Source organism: Phacochoerus africanus, chromosome 7 (genome assembly GCF_016906955.1).
Source record: "Phacochoerus africanus isolate WHEZ1 chromosome 7, ROS_Pafr_v1, whole genome shotgun sequence".
In the NCBI taxonomy this organism is placed as follows: domain Eukaryota; kingdom Metazoa; phylum Chordata; class Mammalia; order Artiodactyla; family Suidae; genus Phacochoerus; species Phacochoerus africanus.
The window spans coordinates 1,829,243-1,847,602 of NC_062550.1; positions in this window are offsets into that span (position 1 = coordinate 1,829,243).

The following is an 18,360-nucleotide window of genomic DNA, read 5'->3' on the forward strand; positions in this document are numbered from 1 at the left end:
ACTTAGAAGTTAGGCCTCTGGAGCATGCTGGACGGCTCTTCTCTAGAGAGGAAATTTTGAAGTTCAAATACGCCTGTCTGTTCGTCTCCCTTTGAAATGGCAGCTCCAATCGCTCCGTTTTAAATCAACCCTGTAATTAGAGATGCTACACAACATCTCCCAAATAATTAGGGACCAGCCCGGGAGTCACCGGCTATGAGATGGAACCAGGGTTCCATGAGGCTCTTAATTCACCGAGTTATAAATAATGTTAAATGCCCAGGAGTTTCAATTAAAGGATGTTTACTTGTGTAAAATGAGAAACGTGATGGGCGAGCAGGGCTCCTTGTTAGCACAGACTTGAAAGCGGAGAGACGAGGTGGGGCTTCAGCTGGCAGGCACCACGGGCAGAGGTGTGCCTGCCCCTCTCGGAAATCTTCAAAGGCAGGAGGTTTCAAACATTTGAGGCAAGAAACTGGGACAAACACTGCAGTAGCTAGATCAATCTGCAGTGGCTTCCTCACTTTTCTTTTGAAACTTGAAGGTTCTGCAGCCTGTTCTCCAGCTCAAACCCGCTGCCACGTGTTAGCAAGGATGGGTCTGGTGGTTTCAGGTCTGGCTGGCCCTTCTCTCTGCCTCGAAGGTCTTTGTGTTCCCTTTTGTCCCAACCGGCCGTGTCATCCCGCCCCGAGCGGTGCGCCTCTCCCTGGGCTCGGTTGGGACCTGCCCTTCTTTGGTCTAAGCTCAGCTACCCTCCCCCACCTCCCCCACTGTGCATGCATCTCCTGAGGTTGCAGGAAGCTACCTCCTTGGTGATGGTTTTAGGGCTTCAGTGGTCTGCAGGGGTCAAAAAAAGAAATCCCCTCTAATGCGATGAACACGCTGTTGCCACTGGTCAGTGCAGCCAGGAGAAAGAGGTCCCCCACCCAGCTGGTGCTGGGCTTTCGATGTCAGAGGCAACACACACCTCGTGTGTTCCCTGGCCCGCTGCCCGAGGTGGCACAGGGTGCAGACAGGAGAAGGTGCTGCCGTTGGTCCAGGCAAAGCTGCTCGGCCCTTCGGACCATGAGACCCGGAAGGTGGAGGGTGCCTGACATTTCCGAGGCGGAGACCCCAGCACAGAACCTCCAGATCTGAGGGCAACACGTGCCTTTCCCTGTGCCTCGAGAAACAGCTCTGGTGCGTGAGGTCCTGGTGGAGACTGGAATTCAGTTATGACACAGGATGTCCGTTGCCTACCGTGGTGAAAAATCACCACAAACTGAGTGGCTTAAGAAAAAGCACATTTTTTTTTTCTCTTCACAGTTTTGGAGGCCAAATGACCAAAATGGGTGTCACTGGAGTGGCATCAAGGCATGGCTGCGGCCGGTTCCTTCCAGAGGGTCTGAGAGCATCATTTCCTTCCCGTTATCTGGGGCTGGCCACCTTCCCTGGCTCACCCACGTGACCCCGAAATCTGCTTCCATCATCACGTCCTCCGACAGTCCTGCTCCCTTCTGTCCTTACAAAGACCCTCTACGGCACCACTTCCTGGGGGAACCAGCCCCTCGCGAGGCACAAGGCATCGGGTTGGACCACTTCCATCCCAGAAGGAGCAATGATCTGTCCCCAGGACGAGCCCTGACTCTGGACGCAGGGCTGCATGTCCTGCCTGCTGTGTAGCTGTCACACCCTCCAAGGATCCTGGGGCTTGCAGGCTGCCTCATTCGCTGTTGTCACTGCTACGGCAGAGGACCACAGACGCTTGGAACAGGTGAAATCGCCTCACTCACAGTTCTGGCTAAATGTCCAGAATCAAGGTGTCTGCAGGACTGTGTGCTGGAGGAGAAAGGGCCCTTCCTGCCTCTCCCGCTTCCCAAAGCTCCTGACAGTCCTTGGCTGGAGCAGCATCCCGAGGTCTCCCCGTGGTCGTCACCCGTGGTCTCCTCTCTGCGTGTGTCTCTGGGTCCAAAATGTCCTCTATTCTATGAGAATATCAGCCTTGTGGGATTAGGATGCAGCCTAATGACCTTGTCTCAACCTGACCACATCTGGCAATAAGGCCACGTTCACCCTCACGGGAGGCGAGGGGCCCAGTCCTGGTGCTGCTTCTCCCACAGCCGATACCCTTGGGTTTGGGAGCAGAGCCAAGCGAGGGGGAGGTCTTTCTCTATTACCTGACGTCACACACAGTGAAACCTTGGCTTTCTGGCCCCGTGATTTTGGGCTCTGACACACTGAGGTCTTAGTTCCCAGGGGAGAGGAGCCAATCAGAGAAGCAAGGGTCTCAGTGGAAGAGCGGCTGCAAGGCCACCAGCCTCCCTGCTGTCCCCATTCACTGGATCCGCAGGAGGGAGGGGCTGCTCTGCCCTGGATCCAAGCGGCCTGGAGAGTGAGCTGCGTCCTAGTCTGTTCCATGGGGTTGGAGAGTAAGCCTGCCTCCTACTCTGCTCAGGGGGCCACGGCAAGACACCCCAGGCTGTGTGGCTATTAAAGGGGAGAGACAGACGTCTCACAGTTCTGGAGGCTGGAAGGCAGATGAGGGCGCTGGTGAGCACCCCTTCCAGGTGGCAGACGCCAGCTCCCTTGCCGTCCTCACGGGGTCGGGGGGGGGGGAGGGAGCTCCCCAGGGCTCTTTTATAAGCACAGTGGCCCCCCCCCAGGAGAGCTCCACCCTCGTGGCGTCATCTCCTCCTCATACACTGGGGGTTAGGGCTTCAAACCATGGGTTTGGGACAGGTGCATTCTGTCCGCAGCTGCCTGAAAGCCGGGCGTCTCCTCCTACCCTCTGTCCCCTGGTGAGGGTTCCCGGACATCAAACTAACAGGAGCAGAGTCACAGACGACCCTTAGGGACAAAGATTTAGGTCATCCCACCTTGCCCAGATCTGCAACCAACCAGAGGCTCAGGGGAAGGGGGTCCGGGGCAGGTAAGGAGGAAGGGGTTATAAATGCCAAGTGTGGTCTCACAACAAACAGGTGCAGACGCCCGGTGGGAACTGTCCATCGCTTTGGAGAAAAGCCTCGTCCCCACATGCGATGCACGGACTGCTGCTTCTCCCTCTTCTCCACGCTGTTGGTGTCCCCAGAAGGTGTGGCCGCAGAGGCAGCCCCGTGTTTCAGGACTGAAGGCACAGACTTGCCGGGAGGAGTGGTCTGAGCTGGCACGTCCCCAGAGACAGACGATGTGGACGTGGTGTCTCCCACTCTGGAGAGGGGGTGTGTCTTCAGGTCTGCCGAGCCTGGCGTCGCCCTGGTCTTGACTTGGGGTTGGATGTGGAGCAGGTGTTAGGATGCTGGGCTGAGGAGGCGGTGGGCACTGCCAGGGGTCTGATGTCCCCATCACTGCCACGCCCTGCTCTCCCAGGGAGAGACTGCAGCTGCACCCCCGGCATCCCCTCCCCGTCCCATGCCGTCCCCTGGGACTGGGCAAGAGGTGGGCAGGGGAGCAGGACTTTGATCCTCAGGGGAGCCAGCCCCCCACAGGCAGATGTGAGACCCACTCAGCTTCTCCACAGGCACTTCAGCCAGCCCGTCTTACTGCAGCCGCTCCCAGGAGAGGCCTGGGAACCACTCAGCCTCCAGGGCTGCGGCCCTCCTGAACTTGGGGGGCATTCCCGAGCCGTGTTCCCTCTGCCCCCAATGTTCATGTGAGCCAGACTCACAGTCCCCTTAGCCCAGAATCCAAGGGCCTGGGTTCCCCTGACAGCCCCAGGCAGAGGCTGCCCCCCATCCCCGCACCCACCGCCTTATGGAAACTCCTCTCGGACCTGAACAGGGTGCTATGGTTCCACTCCTTCTGTGAACTTCTAGAAGCCAGGACCAAACTACACATCTTAGGGGCCCAGGGGGCGCCCTGCAGCCTGGGGAGCTTGGGGAAGCCCTGGGGGGCAGAGACACCATCCTGGGACACAGAGGAGGGGGCAGATGGAGGTGTGGGGGTGCTGCTGAGGGTCTTGGGGAAGCCGCAGAGGGGTTTCCCAGGGGAGGGAAGGCCACGAGAGATTTATCTTCCAGAAGAACATCCTGGAACTTCAGCCAACAAGCTGGAGGGGAAGGGGCTGGCGGCAGGGGCGGCTCCAGAGGCGCCCCCCACCCCTTCCTCCTCCCAGTGCTTTGGTGGCTTTCTGTCTGCAAGCCCATCCCACGAGAGCGGGGTCTCCACTTCCTCAAGAGGCTCCTCTTCTCTACAGCCAGCGCGGCCCCACCCAGGGCAGAAAGGCTGACGGATGATGGACCCTAGAGCGGCTCGGGCACCGAGGAGTGAGCTGGCTGCACCATCAGACGGAAGAACAGTGGGTGGGATGGCTGGGCAGGTGCTTCAGGCTGACTTTCCACATCCGTGCCTCTCCCCCCGAGCCTGCCTCGGTGTCAGCGCTTCCAGGGCGGGTCAGCCAGCCCTGGACTGGCAGCTGGGCCCACGGTGGAGGGTCCCGGCCCAGGGACCCGAAAGCCAAGTTCCCCCTATTCACACACTGGATGTTGCCTTCACCAGCAAGTGGCCAGAAAACGTGTGTAACGAAGGGGCAGCGGCTGTGAGGATGGTGGCATTTAAATCGAAGAGAAGCTGGGCTGAAAAGAAACTGTCGCTCCCTGAGTGTGAGCTCTTTCTGGGGCAGAGGGGAAACTGAGGCTCAGAGGAAGAAATAATTTGCCCCAAACCACACGTTCTGGTCCCAGTTCTCTGGATCTGCGTGGAAGTTTAAAATATCCTGGGGCCTAGCCCACATCCCAGATCCACCAGTGCAGGAGCCCTGGGGTGGGACCAGGGCTCCTAGAGAGAGTCAAACCCGCTTGATGACGCCAGCGGGCGAGCCGGGCACAGGCCTGCCGGAGATCTGCACCAGCTCCCGCACCTGGGCTCCAGGTGCCCGGGGCCCTCCTGGCTCCAGAGTAACGGGCCAGCTGGCTTCCCGCCCAGGGAGAGACCTCGCGGCCCCTGTGCCCACGTGGACGGTTCTTCCCCCAAGGGTGCACCCCCGGCGTCGAGGGTCCCAAACCTCCAACCAAAGGGCTTTGTTCAGTTTCCGCTGTTTCTGGGGGACGAGAAGCACAGTTATAAATAGTCACGATGCCGAATGTTTGCGGCTCCCTGAGGCTGTCAGAGCCGGTCTTGTCAAAATCTGCGTGTTGACAGGCTTGATCCCGCTCCCCCCTCCGCCCGCTGCTCACAGCAGCCCAGGGAGGAGGGCTGGCAGGGAGGGGCCTGGAAAGTCTCTGGCCCATCTTCCCTGGTCTCTTACTCACCCTGGTGCTGGGAGCACCGCTTCTGCCCTTCCCGCTGGGCCACCCCCAGGTCTGTCCCCAGGCAACCCCCAGTCTGTCCCCAAGACCTGGGCGGGATGACGGAGTATGGGCGTTTCCCGTGTGAGGGTGAAGGTCGCGTCTATGCAGTTGCGGTGAAGTGTCCCGTCCTTGCGGGCAGTGCTGAAGCTGCTGGACTGTGTCTGGGCCTCGGCTCCCGAGCCTGGTGGCTCAGGTAGAAACAGGTTCGAGGAGAGGACATGGTGGCACTTCACCATTGTCACGCGGCACTGATGTGGCTGCTTGGCTGGAAGCCCAAGGGCCCCACCCTCACCTGGGCATCCTCGGAGGAGAGCGGGGACCATTCCTGCTGTCTGACCCTCTGGAGGGACAGGAACCTCCCAGGAGCTCAGCTCTGCATCCACAGGGGGAGTGAGAAGAGCCCTCCTGCTGCCTCAAGGGTTCATGCAACGATTCTGTAAAAGGTTTATCCTGATGTTTGCAAGACAGCGCTGTGTATGCTGCTAAGAGAAAGACCTGTCCAGTCTAAGTCCAGGCTACACATGGGCTTCGCAAGCGCTGTCCGCCCACGGCATCAGCATCTTCCTGCGGCTCTTGCCTCGTCATTTCAAGCGTTTCTGGGCCGCAGTGCGATGCTCAAAGGGCGGGTGGGGTCTCCCTCGTGGAGCCTGGCTGCCCCCCATCCCTCCCACAGCCTCGCAGAAGCGCTGTGTCCTGCAAGAGCCCAGCCTGGGAGCAGGGCTTTCTGCTGGCGTTTCTGGAAGGCAGAGAGAGATGAATGGGGCTGTGACAGTGGAAGTCGGGACAATTACAGCGTGACTTCTCTAAGTGTGGCACTGCAGCGCCTAAGCCTCAAAGACAGAAAGCATCAGCAATAAAAGACACACAGAGGGGAATTAAACCACAAGAGAATGGCTAGCCCTTTAATATGACGCTGCTTCCCCTTGGCGTCTGCTCCCGTGACACCGGCCAAGACACTTGCAGAGCATTTGCTGGGGGCCGAGGTACATTGAGGCCCATGGGCTGGTGGGGGGTGGCCCTGGGATCACCTGCACCCCTCTTCCTCCTGTCCTCCCACCACCTATGAGACAATTACCTGACTTCAGCCTGGAGGGCCTCCTGACATGGGCAACAAAGGCCCCTGAGTTCTGTGGGGTCCCCCAACCCCAGAAAGAAAGCGGAAGAAACCACACAAAATGGAAAAAGGAGACATGCAGGTTTTTAGGAAGCACAGGCAAAACGGCCTGGTCTGAAGGGTCAGAGCAGCTGAAGCTGGGACTTGGGAAGGCTGGCGAGATTGCCAAAGAGTCACCAAGGAAAACACAGCAGGTGCCATGACCTTAGGGAAACAGGCAGATTCATGGAAACTATGCTTCTATTGCACTGAACAGGGGAGGAGGGAAGAGCTGGGTGGCCGGCAGGAACCCAGGGAGCCGAGGAAGACCTTCCCCCAAACCAGCCCCTCAAACGTCGTCAGAGCCGTCCATGCGGCTGGCCTTTCCCGGGGATGTCCGGTGGGACGTGGCACTTCCCGGAACTCGCCCCAACGCCCGCAGCCCTGACCCCCGCCCCGAGGGGCGGGCCCGGTGCTGTTTTGAGGCATCCCACACCCCAGCCTCAAAGCCCCAGTCGCCCTGTCCCTCGCCCCTCCCATCTGACCGTCCCCTTTCTAGGTGTATCAGAACGATGGCCCCCCGTCCCCCCCCCGTCATCTCTCTCCTGGGGTGGCAGGGACTGTCCCCAGCACCCAGGGGTGCCGTCCTCCCATGAAGTCGAGGTCATGTGACCAGGGTGCCCAAGTGGTGTGAGTGGCTCTGGGCAGAGGCGGGAAGGGTCGCCTCGTCTGTCTTCCTGGGGTGGGGTGGGGGCCACTTGCACAGCAACGGGACGCAGGCAGACCGTCAACACTTTGTAGTTTGTGGCTGCAGCACCATCCACCCCGACTTAGTTGCCTGGAATCACAGCCGTGCCGGGCTCCCTGGAATCCTTGATCCACCCTGAATTCACCCCAATTCTTGTCTGATGAGCTGACGGCGAGCTTTCCTAAGGTAGATCGAGGCTGTGTGCCCTTCGGCAACTGGCCAGCTCCCCCCGACTCCCCACCCTGCACCTGTCTCCGAGCTCCAGCCACTGCTTCCAAAATCTGGCCCATCCTTTGGTGAGAAATCCGTCTGCTGTTATTCTCACCACTAATGCCGAGCTGTCGTGTGTGTGACCTCAGAGCAGAGCGCAAACTCGAAGGGGTCTTTCAGACTGACAGGCCCTGCAGGCAAGGCACATACAGGATTTCATCCTTCCTCAGCTCCCAGGCTCCAAGACATCCCCCCCTGGGTGCGGGGGGTGCTGGGGGTGGGACGCACACATAGCAGCAGTCACCAGGGACCCTCCCAGGGAGCTGGCCAGAGCTGGTCCTGGATTTCCTATTGACTGAGTAGCCTTAGGTGGGTGGCAGGGGTGTCCGTGCCTCCGATCCCCAGTATCCACTACCTGGGAAGGTGGGCTACAGATCACAGGTAACCACGCCTGCAAAGTGTGCAGCCCTGTGCCCGCCGCACCGCACGCTTGCTCGACAAATGTTAGATACGGCCCCTGCCGCGGTTGGGCGATTCTGATAATTTTTCCTCTTTCTGCATCTGCATCTGCTCCCTGCAGCTCCCTTCCACATGTCTTGTTTGGTCCCCACGGCCACACGGAAGAGGCCCCCGCTCCTCTTCCCATGACAGCCCGTCAGAGACGCCCTGAGACAGGAATCTTCTTCCTCCGCCTCTTTGCTTTCTTCCTGCACATACCCAATTCCCACGGCAGCTGCCTCCCTGTCGGAAGCTCTGCCGAGTGCCTGGTGTTCTTACATGGCTGCAAACGCGGCTGGACCCCTGTGCTCTCCTTCCTGATGGGCTCAGAGGCAACCTCAAGCTCCCATCTTCCCTGCACTATGTTATTCTGAGACATATCTTTGCAGCCCTAAAAGGTAATCTCCTTTTTTTTTTTTTTTCTAATTTGTTTTGATCGTTGGAGGATAAAAACCCAAAATGCATCCCTAATGAGCTGCAGGACTCTGAAACCCTTCTTTTGGGGAATAACTCTTGAATAATAAGAATATTATTTATAATAATAACTCAATGAATCAGAAACTGACCCAGTCAATGGGACGCGGGCCGGGGGTTGCAGGAGGGAAATGTTTGAGATCTGAGCTTCTCCTGGAGCACAGTCTCTCCTGCGACCCGCACCCACGAAAGCATCCTTGTCAGACCTGTGGCCAAGGGCTCTGGGTGAGGATGGACAGGACACGGGCCTGAGGCAGGACGGTCTCCCTAACGTTTCCGGAGTTCAGACTCGCTACACCAGCCGCTCCGTGTTTGGTGACCCTGCCAGGGATGGTCCCTCCACCCCTGAGGGGTCCCATGCCATCAAGGGCTCTGACTGCCGCAGGGCGAGTCCTGGGACTCACAGCATCGAGATAATCCGGCCTTGGGCACGCTCGTCCCGCCTCCTTCGCGGCCCCGCCTCCTTCGCGGCCCCGCCTCCTTCGCGGCCCCGCCTCCTTCGCGGCCCCGCCTCCTTCGCGGCCCCGCCTCCTTCGCGGCCCCGCCTCCTTCGCGGCCCCGCCTCCTTCGCGGCCCCGCCTCCTTCGCGGCCCCGCCTCTGCCACCACTCTCTAGTGCACCTGCCTCCCCTCTTCCCTCTTCCCTCCAGGCTTCTGGCTCCAGGGGCTTCCTCCCCGCCTCTGCCTGCTCCCTCCCTGGGCAGACCTTCCTGGGAGGGGGCTCCTCCAGCAGATCTCAGTGGCATCCCCAGCCCTGCCATGAGGCTTCTCTGCACTGGGCATCTAGGTAGTGAAGCTTATCACACATGCGGGGTCACATAAAGCAGTTTCCACACAGTGCTGGGCACTTGCCCAAGTGGGACGTCAGCCCCACAGCTTGTGATACACACAGTTGGGTGTTTTTTGTTTTGTTTTGTTTTTTTCTTTTCAGATGAGAATTCTGAGGCTTGGGGCATTTGAAGACTTGCCTAAGGTCACACACTGAGTTTGTGGCAAGATTTCAAAGCTAGTCTGCTGGCTGGGATCCTAGGAGGCTGGTCCACACCGATTATAGCACCCTGGGTGGGGCTCATTGATATTCAGAGCCAACATCCCTTGGCAGATTCAAGAAAACAGGTCCACAGGCGTCAAGGTGTAATTTCCCAGCCACGGACAATGATGCACAGAGAATTCTCACCAAGAGGTTCCAGCTTCCAGATCAGGTCAAACCCCTCTCAGCAAACTAGAGCTGCTCTCATGGGCACCAAGGGCCCCTCAGCAGCCTGCGGACACCCTGCCCCCGCCTGAGCAAGTCCTCAGACCGGGGCACCACGTGGGCAGAGATGGGAAAGGGACACCCTTGGAGGCAGCTGGTGGGTGTAGATACCTGCAGCCTCGTGACATCTGGAGCTCTCGTGTCCCCTCCCCCAAAGACCATACAAGGACCTCAGGTTAAAGAATTCCTCCTTTGGAGCAAAAAACAGGATAAAAATCCAAAATGCTTTCTCCAGGGTCTTTGCCGCAGTTCAGGGTCAGTGATAATTCCTGGTTCTGCCGGTGAATTAGTTTGCCGGGAGGATGTTGACACTGCCTTGGCCTTGGGAACAGGCTGCACTGTCGTGGCTGGGGAACGGGTTCTATCTCTTCATTACTTTTAACCCACATTATTATTTTTTCTTTTTACAGCCTTACCCGGCATATGGAAATTCCCAGGCTAGGAGTTGAAATGTCACTGTAGCTGCCAGCCTACACCACAGCCATAGCAATGCAGGATCCGAGCTACCCCTGTGACCTACACTGCAGCTATTGGCAACAGCAGATCTTTAACCCACTGAGGCCAGGGCTCGAACCCGCATCCTCGTAGATACTAGTTGGTTTCTTAACCCACAATGGGACTCCTTAATCCACTGGAGACTGGAAAGGCGACAGATCTTGACAAGTAGGAAGGGCAGACTTGGAACCTGTATCCTGACCTGGGGTCCCCTCGCCAGCACCCCTAAATATACTCACCTGTAAGTCCTTTCTGATGCTACCCCATCCCCTCATCCCTTAATTCGTCCTGCGAAGGCTTGGGAGCCATCTCCCCAGTCGGTGTGGTCTCACAGCTCAACCATGTGTTCCGCCTCTTCAGACAAACTCAGAGCAGCCGAGGGATCTGCCTGCTGGCTTGATAGGTGGGGTAACCGAGACCCTGAAAAGTTATTTTCCCAGGGTCACAGGGTCCATGTCAACACCTGGCTCTCAGGACCTTCAACCAGGGCAGGAAACTTCACCTTCCTGCCGTCTTAGCCAATCACGTTGGCCCAACATCTTTCCACCGAATGGCAACAAGCAGCCCCCTGGGTCACCTGCAGCTTTGTTAGCCCCTGAATCTAAAGGAGCCAAAAGCTGCAGAGCCCTTGGTGCAGGGGGAGGGGAGCTGGTATGTGAGCTAAGTCAAGGCATGAAGAGAGGATGCTGGACCTAAAAGCCTCCCTCCCAAAGGAAGATGCACCTGTCAGTCAGGGCAGGAGCCTGGCTAGGGCACATCCTGCCTGCTCTCCTGGCAGGTGTGTGCCCCCAGAAGAGGCAGCATCCAGAAGCCCAGGATGTGGGAACCCTGACGTGCTCTATTTATTATTTATTCAACGCTGACACCATATTAAGCAACCTCCTGAGGGCCATGCAATTGGATTCACATGAATTAAAGCACACGCAGGAATGAAACCACAACAGGAACAATTTAATTTAAAATGATAGAACGACGCACACTATAAGCCAAGACTGGCTTCCAAATGAAACAAAAAATAGATCTTCCGCAGAAAGCAGGAACCCGAGAAACCCCAGTCCCCACAGCAGAGGAGCCTCTGCAGACACATGGGTTATCGAATAAGACCTGGGGAGTCTTCAGCTGGGTCACAAGCAGGAAAATACCCACGGCTCCGGGATCAAGGGTAAACCGCTGAGCTGGCATCTGAGGCTCGGAGGATCCAGGCCCACCTGCCCAAAGCCCACCCTTGCCTGGTCTCTGAACCTGAGAACATGCTGTCACCCCCCCCTGGCGGGCTGGCCATCCTTTCTGGATTTCTCAGGATGGGGAGGTGGCAGCTAGACCTCACTGATCCTGGGGAGAGGCCCAGCTTCAGCAGATACCTTCAGCTTCTGCACGCTCCTTAACTCACCCTGTGGCATTATTGATTTTTGTTTACTTTTTTTTTTTTGAACATAAGGAGTTTGTGATTCACATACACAGAGAGTAAGTTACAAGGCAGATCACAGCAGGCGCATTCCGTGTCTGTGATATCTATGGAAGTTGAGCCGCCAAGCATTGCTCCTCAAAGTCCCTGCAGACACAAAGCGTGGCCTCTGCTTTTCTCAGCTGCTGCCCCCTCTGCCCCCAAGTTCATGTGCCCCCATGAACAACCCAGTCCTACCACTTTTGTCACTTAATACAGCGACGGTGTTGGTGATCAGAGAGTAAAATTTGGAGAACTTAAGGAGATAAAGCATATCCTATCAAAGGGGATTGGCTGGTGGCAAAGGCTTCTGAAGGCTGGAGGAGAGGCAGTGTAGAGACACAGTACTAGTGCCCTAGGATCCCTGTGTGGAAGCTGTGATCAGAACTTGCTTATGTTCTGATGGAGTGGAGATCAGGTCAGGGCTGCTCAAGGCATAAGACCATAGGCTGGAGGACCAGGAATCTCCAGGAGGAAGTGCAGCTCAGGCTGTGTCAGAGAGCTAAGATGATATGTGAAGACACTGGGCATGGGTTGGGATTGTGAACTAATTAAACCAACAAGTCTGTCTCCAGGGTTTACCTAGAGCTATGCTGGGGTTTGTGGAAGATAAAGAAATAAAATTGAGATATTACAGCCTATCGGAGATTGATATTGTGATAATACATCTACATGTGAAATACCCAAGGAGAGTTGATGCAGATGTTTAGGGAGCAGAGTGAGTGTTATCTCCTGGTTGTGAAGATGCAGGGTCTGTGGCATATGGTCCCTGGAAGCCCAGAAGGATGACACAACTGATGCCCTGGTGCATACTGATTTAGTGTTATGGTAATTAGAGTGGAGTTGAGGGAAGACTGTGGTCATGGAAGCAGCTTTGCGGAGTAAGAAGGTGACAGCAACTCACTAGTGAGGATGTGGTAGAGGATTCCAGAACTCCCGCCTGGCACACAGGGGACCAGGCGAGGTCCGGCCTGGACACCTCAGCAGCACAGACATGGGAGCCCCTCCTGTATTCTGGGGTTACTTCTGACACACATGTCCTGGCGTGCCAGCCCCACCTGTCATTGGAGGGCAGCGTGGAAACAGGACCCCCACACTGGGTCCCGAGTGGCCCAGCTGAGCCCGCCAGGAGTACAGAGCTCTGTCTGAGGGGGCAGGGCTGGAAGCCCAGCGCCCACCAGAACCAGAGGCCAGGAGAAACCCTCCCCTGAGTGGGCAACACCCCCAGGTAGCTCCTTTCAAACCTTGCACCCGTGTCCTAGGACTACTGTAAGCTGGGAAGACAAGACTCAGGTGAGCTGTGCTCAAACCCTTTCTTGGTGGCCTGGAGGACACATGCAGGGCCCCCAGGGTGCCTTGGTGGCTGTTTCTCTGCAAGGATGGGCAAAGGCAGGGAGCCGGAGGGAGCAGGGTCTGCCAGGCACAAAGACCACCTTGGCCAGGTTCCATGGGCCCCCCACAGCCAGGGATGCCCTCCAGGATGTTGGGACAACTGTGGGGGATTGACCGATGACTGAGTTAATGGTACTCCAGGGCCTTCTGGCACACCCGGATCTCATCCCTGCACTCCTGATCCTGTGTAGCTTGGCTGGAGTTGCCCCATCAGGCTTGATTCGACACTAGCATTAAATCATGCTTTCAAGTCAGCTGCCCATTTGTGGAGGAGGAAGCCAGGGACACATGCTTTTCTTCATCTCACGTCACCAGGGCATCTACCCTGGTGGAAGCACACATGATCTCAGTGTGCTTGCCTCAGTGGTAAAGAAAGGGATGGAGAGCAAGATGGAGGAGGAAGGGGATGATGGATGGAGGGATGAAGGGAAGGATGGGTGGATGAAAGGATGAAGGGATGGGTGGGTGGTTGGATGGGCAGATGATGAGTGGGCGGATGGAAGGATGAATGGTTGGATGGATGATGAATGGATGGATGGGTGGATAGATGAATGGAAGGATGGGTGGATGATGAATGGATGGATGGAAGGATGAATGGTTGGATGGATGATGAATGGAAGGATGGGTGGATGAAAGGATGAAGGGATGGGTATGTGGGTACATGGTTGGTAGATGGATAGAGGAACGATAGGTGGATAGGTGGGTAGTTGGGTAGGGGTCAATTGATGGATGGATTGATGGACAGACAGGTGAACAGATGGAAGGAGAAGTGAACTAGGGGAGCCAACTGCCCGCAGCTGGTACCACCCAATGTGCAGTGCAGGTCACAGAGCTGTGGGGGTCACCACTTCTTAGAAGTGGAAGAGGCTTCTGAGTCCATTAGTTCTCACTTCCCATTTTATAGAGGAGGAAATAAACCTTCCCCCACACTTACATTAATCTCTAATGTAGATCTTATTCCACAATGAATTCTGTAACAAGAGCAGAAAGAAGCTGGCACCCACTGCCAGCAGGAAAAAGTTAACTTCTTGGCAGGAACTTTTCCCACTTCCCACAGAAGACCTAGATCTGAGGAGTTGTTTTAGCTGTACGTGCAGCTGTAACAAGAAACAACATCTTGGTAAACAGTAGATGCCAACTAAGTGTCTGTTGAATGACTGAGTGAATTAATGATGCCCTTCTCAGGTGACCCCTTCCTCCCCAAATGACTTTCTCCATCCCTACAGGCTGCACCACTGGTCTGACCACCACTGCTCAGATACACCAGGCTCCTGGACCAGGAAACTGACAAGACTGGAGGCAGCAGGTAGACTGGGGACGGTGGAGCAGCTGGTGGCTCAGAATCTACCCCAGCCAGTTCCAAGCTCATTTCCCGAGGGGTCCAGCAGACGGACACCTGGCAGCTTTTCTCCTGAGTCCCTTGGGAGAACAACAGTGTCCTCAGCATGGGGAGGGGACCCAGCCTCAGTGTCCCAGCGAGGAGATGCCACGACAGAAACAACACAGCCTGGACCACTGGACTCAGACGTCCATGCAGCCTCACTGAGCCCCCTCCTCCTGCATCCCTCTGTCTCTGCCCACCTCCTGTCTGCTCTCTGTCTCCATTTTTTCAGCAAGCGTGTTTCTTTCTGCCGCACCCCAGGGACAGATGCTGCTGCAAAACAAACAGACCTTCGGCACAAATCCTGTGCATTGTAAACACAGTTGTAAACAAAACAAATCATTTGACCTATGCGAGTTTCTGCTTTGGGTGTATGTGTGTGTGCTTGTGAATAACAATGTGGAGTTTGAAGCACACAGACACATAAGCACACACACAACACACGCGCGCACACACCCAGTGTTATAGTCAATCTCTACGCACTAATCAAGGCAGATGTCATTTGGGGGCTATTTCTACACAAAGCAAAGAAGGAAGTCTAATCTTCACACCTGCAGGTGGAGAGCGTGCCCTTATCTGCTCACTCTCTGCCCCCCTTTGGTCCGCTCTTTGCAGCTTCCACAGCTTGTCGGTACTTCGCAGCCCCCTGGGGCCACCATCAGTTCAGCGTCAACCCCAGAATGAGTGTCTGTTGCAGAGTCCTCGGGTCCCAAAGGTCCCTTCTGCCAACTCAAGCTGTATTTCCTGATTCTAAGAATCCTCAGCAGCTCCTGGATACGTCTTACTGGGGATTTGCTACATAATGGTTTCCAGAAATGTTCTTTTAATGAATAAAGCATCTTGCTGTAATACTTGAGGTAAAACAAGAAATAAGAGATGGTGTGTTTGGGGGGCAGGTAACAAACAGCACAGAATCACATCTCTGGTGGCCGGTAGACAAGCCTCTTGGTTCAGCAGAAGGATGGCTGAGCCGTCCCTTTTCCCCGTGAAGCTCGCAGATGACATTCTGGGCTTATTCATCTTCCTTTAGGACGTGGCCTCTCCTGGGCGGGACACCTTCCCCCAAACCCTCTGGCTCAGCTGGAAAACACACAGCCCTGGCCTCGCCTCCCCACCTTCCCTCCCACGCCTTCTCCCATTCACCACCCCCCCCCCGCCTCCCCCGTCCACTGGATGTGCTTGTCCTCACCCCTAAGGGCTGGAAGGACGGGGCTCCTGCTGGAAGGGGTCACACAGGGAGACCGCGGTTCCTCCAAAGCTGTTGACTCCTGAGTGTTTCCCGAACTGGGTTCTCCCCGGGGCATCGAGGGGTAGAAGAAGGATCTCAGGGGCTTCAGGGCGTGGATCAGCAACGCCCTCTGTCCTCAAGAAACGGTGGTGTCTCGTAACCCGCCTCTGGTGTCACTTACTGTGGCTGAAGTTTGAGACTCAAGGGAGCCAGCCTGGGTGTCCTCGGCTTGTGAAATGCTAACGTGAGCTGGAGTTCAAGTCCGTGGAGGTTTCCTGTTTTACTGAAGTGCAGTTGATTTGCAGTGTTGTGTTACTTCCTGCTGTACCCCAAAGTGACTCAGTTATACATATGCATATATACTCATTTTCGTATTCTTTTCCGTGAGGGTTTATCACCGGATACGGACTCTAGTTGGCCGTGCTGTCCGGTAGGACCTGGTTTATTCATCCTACGCACACAAGTTAGCCTCTGCCAACCCCAAACTCCCCGTCCTTCCCTCCCCCCGCCCCTCCCCCTTGGCAACCACAAACCTGTTCTCTATGTTTGTGAGTCTGTTTCCGTTTTGTAAATAAGTTTATTTTTATTTGTTTTGAGGGTTTTTTGGGGGCCACCCCACAGCATACAGAAATCCCCAGGGATCAGGTCTGAGTCACAGCTTCAAACTAAGCCGCAGCTGTGGCAATGCTGAATCTTCAACCCACTGTGCTGGGCCCGGGATTAAACCGGCATCCCAGTGCTCCCAAGATGCTGCTGATCCTGCTTCAGGTGCTCCTGTTTGTATCTTATTTTAGATTCCACAGGGAAGTGATATCATCCGGTATTTGTCTTTCTCTGTCTGACTTCCTTCACTTAGTATGAGAATCTCTAGGTCCATCCACGTTGCTGCAAATGGCATCATTTCATTATTTTTTGTGGCTGCGTCATATTCCATCGCATAGATGCACTGCTTCTTCTTTATCCATTAATGCAGCAGATACTTCTGAGTGTACATAGCAGCCAAGCCTTGTACTAGGATGCGCTGGAAACACCAGGTTGAAATGGGGCTTGCAGAGTACTGGGGGTGCAAAACTTCACGAACGGTGCCAACAGGACAAAAAAAACGGGGAACCCTGGACACATGAAACTCAGCCTGGAGGTTTCCAACCCTGACTGGGAAAACACAGGGGACTTGCTCAGCAGAACTCAATATGTCAGGTGCCCTCAGAGCCATTTTATTTAAAAACATGGATTAATAAGAAGGAAACGCCACGCAGTGCACTTGCTGTGAAGCTGTTGAAAACCGCTGGCGTGCGTGTTTCCCAGCACAGCCAGATGCTTCAGCACAGAGCCCAGCTCCGCGGAAACCACCTTCTTACTTAACAGATTTTTTTTTTGCCAAAAAAAATATAATAAAATCCTGCTCTGAGTCTCAGTTCCAGTCCTTGGCTACATAAATAAAAGTTCCAGGAAGAATAAATCTTTAGAAGCAACAGGGAGAGATGAACATTTTCAGACAGTTTCGTAAACTTGTGAATGATATTTAAATATTGAGAATGTGAGGCCAGCTGGGCCTGCTGTGAATTCCTCCGTAATGACAGCCTTGGAATAAAGGCTGAAATTTATAAAACAGTGGTCTGTCCCCTTCCTGGACCACAATTCATAAATCTCGCTGCCCTGTTGTCATAAACTGCATCGCTCCAGACTCAAACCCAGCTGAGCGTGTGTGGGTGGGCGTGCATGTGTGTGTGTACATGCGCACACGTCATGCGTGCATATGCATGTGCGTGTGTGTGTGTGTGTGTGTGTGCGCGCGTGTGTGTGTGTGCACGTCTGCAGCTCACTTTCGGATACATCATTTCTGGGCTCCTTCTCCAGCTGGGAGTCTTCAGTGGCTTGTGCAGTGAGGAAACCTGCAGGGTTGAACCCGGGCTTTGGGACAGTGAGGACAGATAAGCCAAGCTGATTCAGTCTGGTTGATTCATTTGAATCCCCACAGCACACTCTTTAACACCAAATCTTGTGAAAGTATTTATTCTGTTCCATTGGCCAAAATGAAAAACAAACCGAGGCACCTCCGTGGGGTGTATCATGTGGTACTTCATTTGGGCTCTTGGGGCTGCAGATATCTGTTCGGATCCTCGGGGCGGGCATCGATGCCCGGCTGGCACCAGTAGCCAGGGAAAGTAGGGATGAGACTGGACATCAAACAGGGTCTGACCACTGAGGGATCGCCCCTGACATTTAGGAGAGACCGTTTCTCATCCCTTAGACGGACACAAAAGGAACGCCCGCCTCTTCACGTTCTGCTGAAGCTCGAACTCGGCAGTCAGCGTCACAGCTAACCCACTGTCCAGCATCAGGCAACCGTGAGATATGAGTGTTATCACTTTCGACCTCATCGTGGGGTGTAGAAAACCCAGGGCTTTCAGGAGGTGGCTTCATACACGTACTATGTATGTGTGTGTGTGTGTGTGTGCCTTGCGGGATATAAATTGTGGTATAAGAAGGGGTGGGCGTGAGACAATGAGACCACAGGCTTGCACAGGAGATAATCTGTAAAAAACATGCTCAGGATTTGAGGAAAATGTCTCAGCAGACTGGAGGCGCCCACATTACTCACAGAGACTCAGGTTTGGAAACCACCAGAGAGGTTACAGATGGGGACATGGAGGTCACGACAAACTCAGTATATTTTCCCAAACTGCTCAGCAATGCATCAGCTTCCCCATCCTCAGGCAACAGGGGAACTCTGGGAGACAGCAGTTGTGGTCGTGAAGTCTGGCCGCCGTCTTGCTTAGGAGTCTGGGGGCTCCTCCACCATGCGTCTGATGGCCATCTCGGTCACAAGGTTGGCCACCATCTCGGTCACAAGGTTGGCCACCGTCTCGGTCATGAGTCTGGCCCCCTTCTTGGTCATG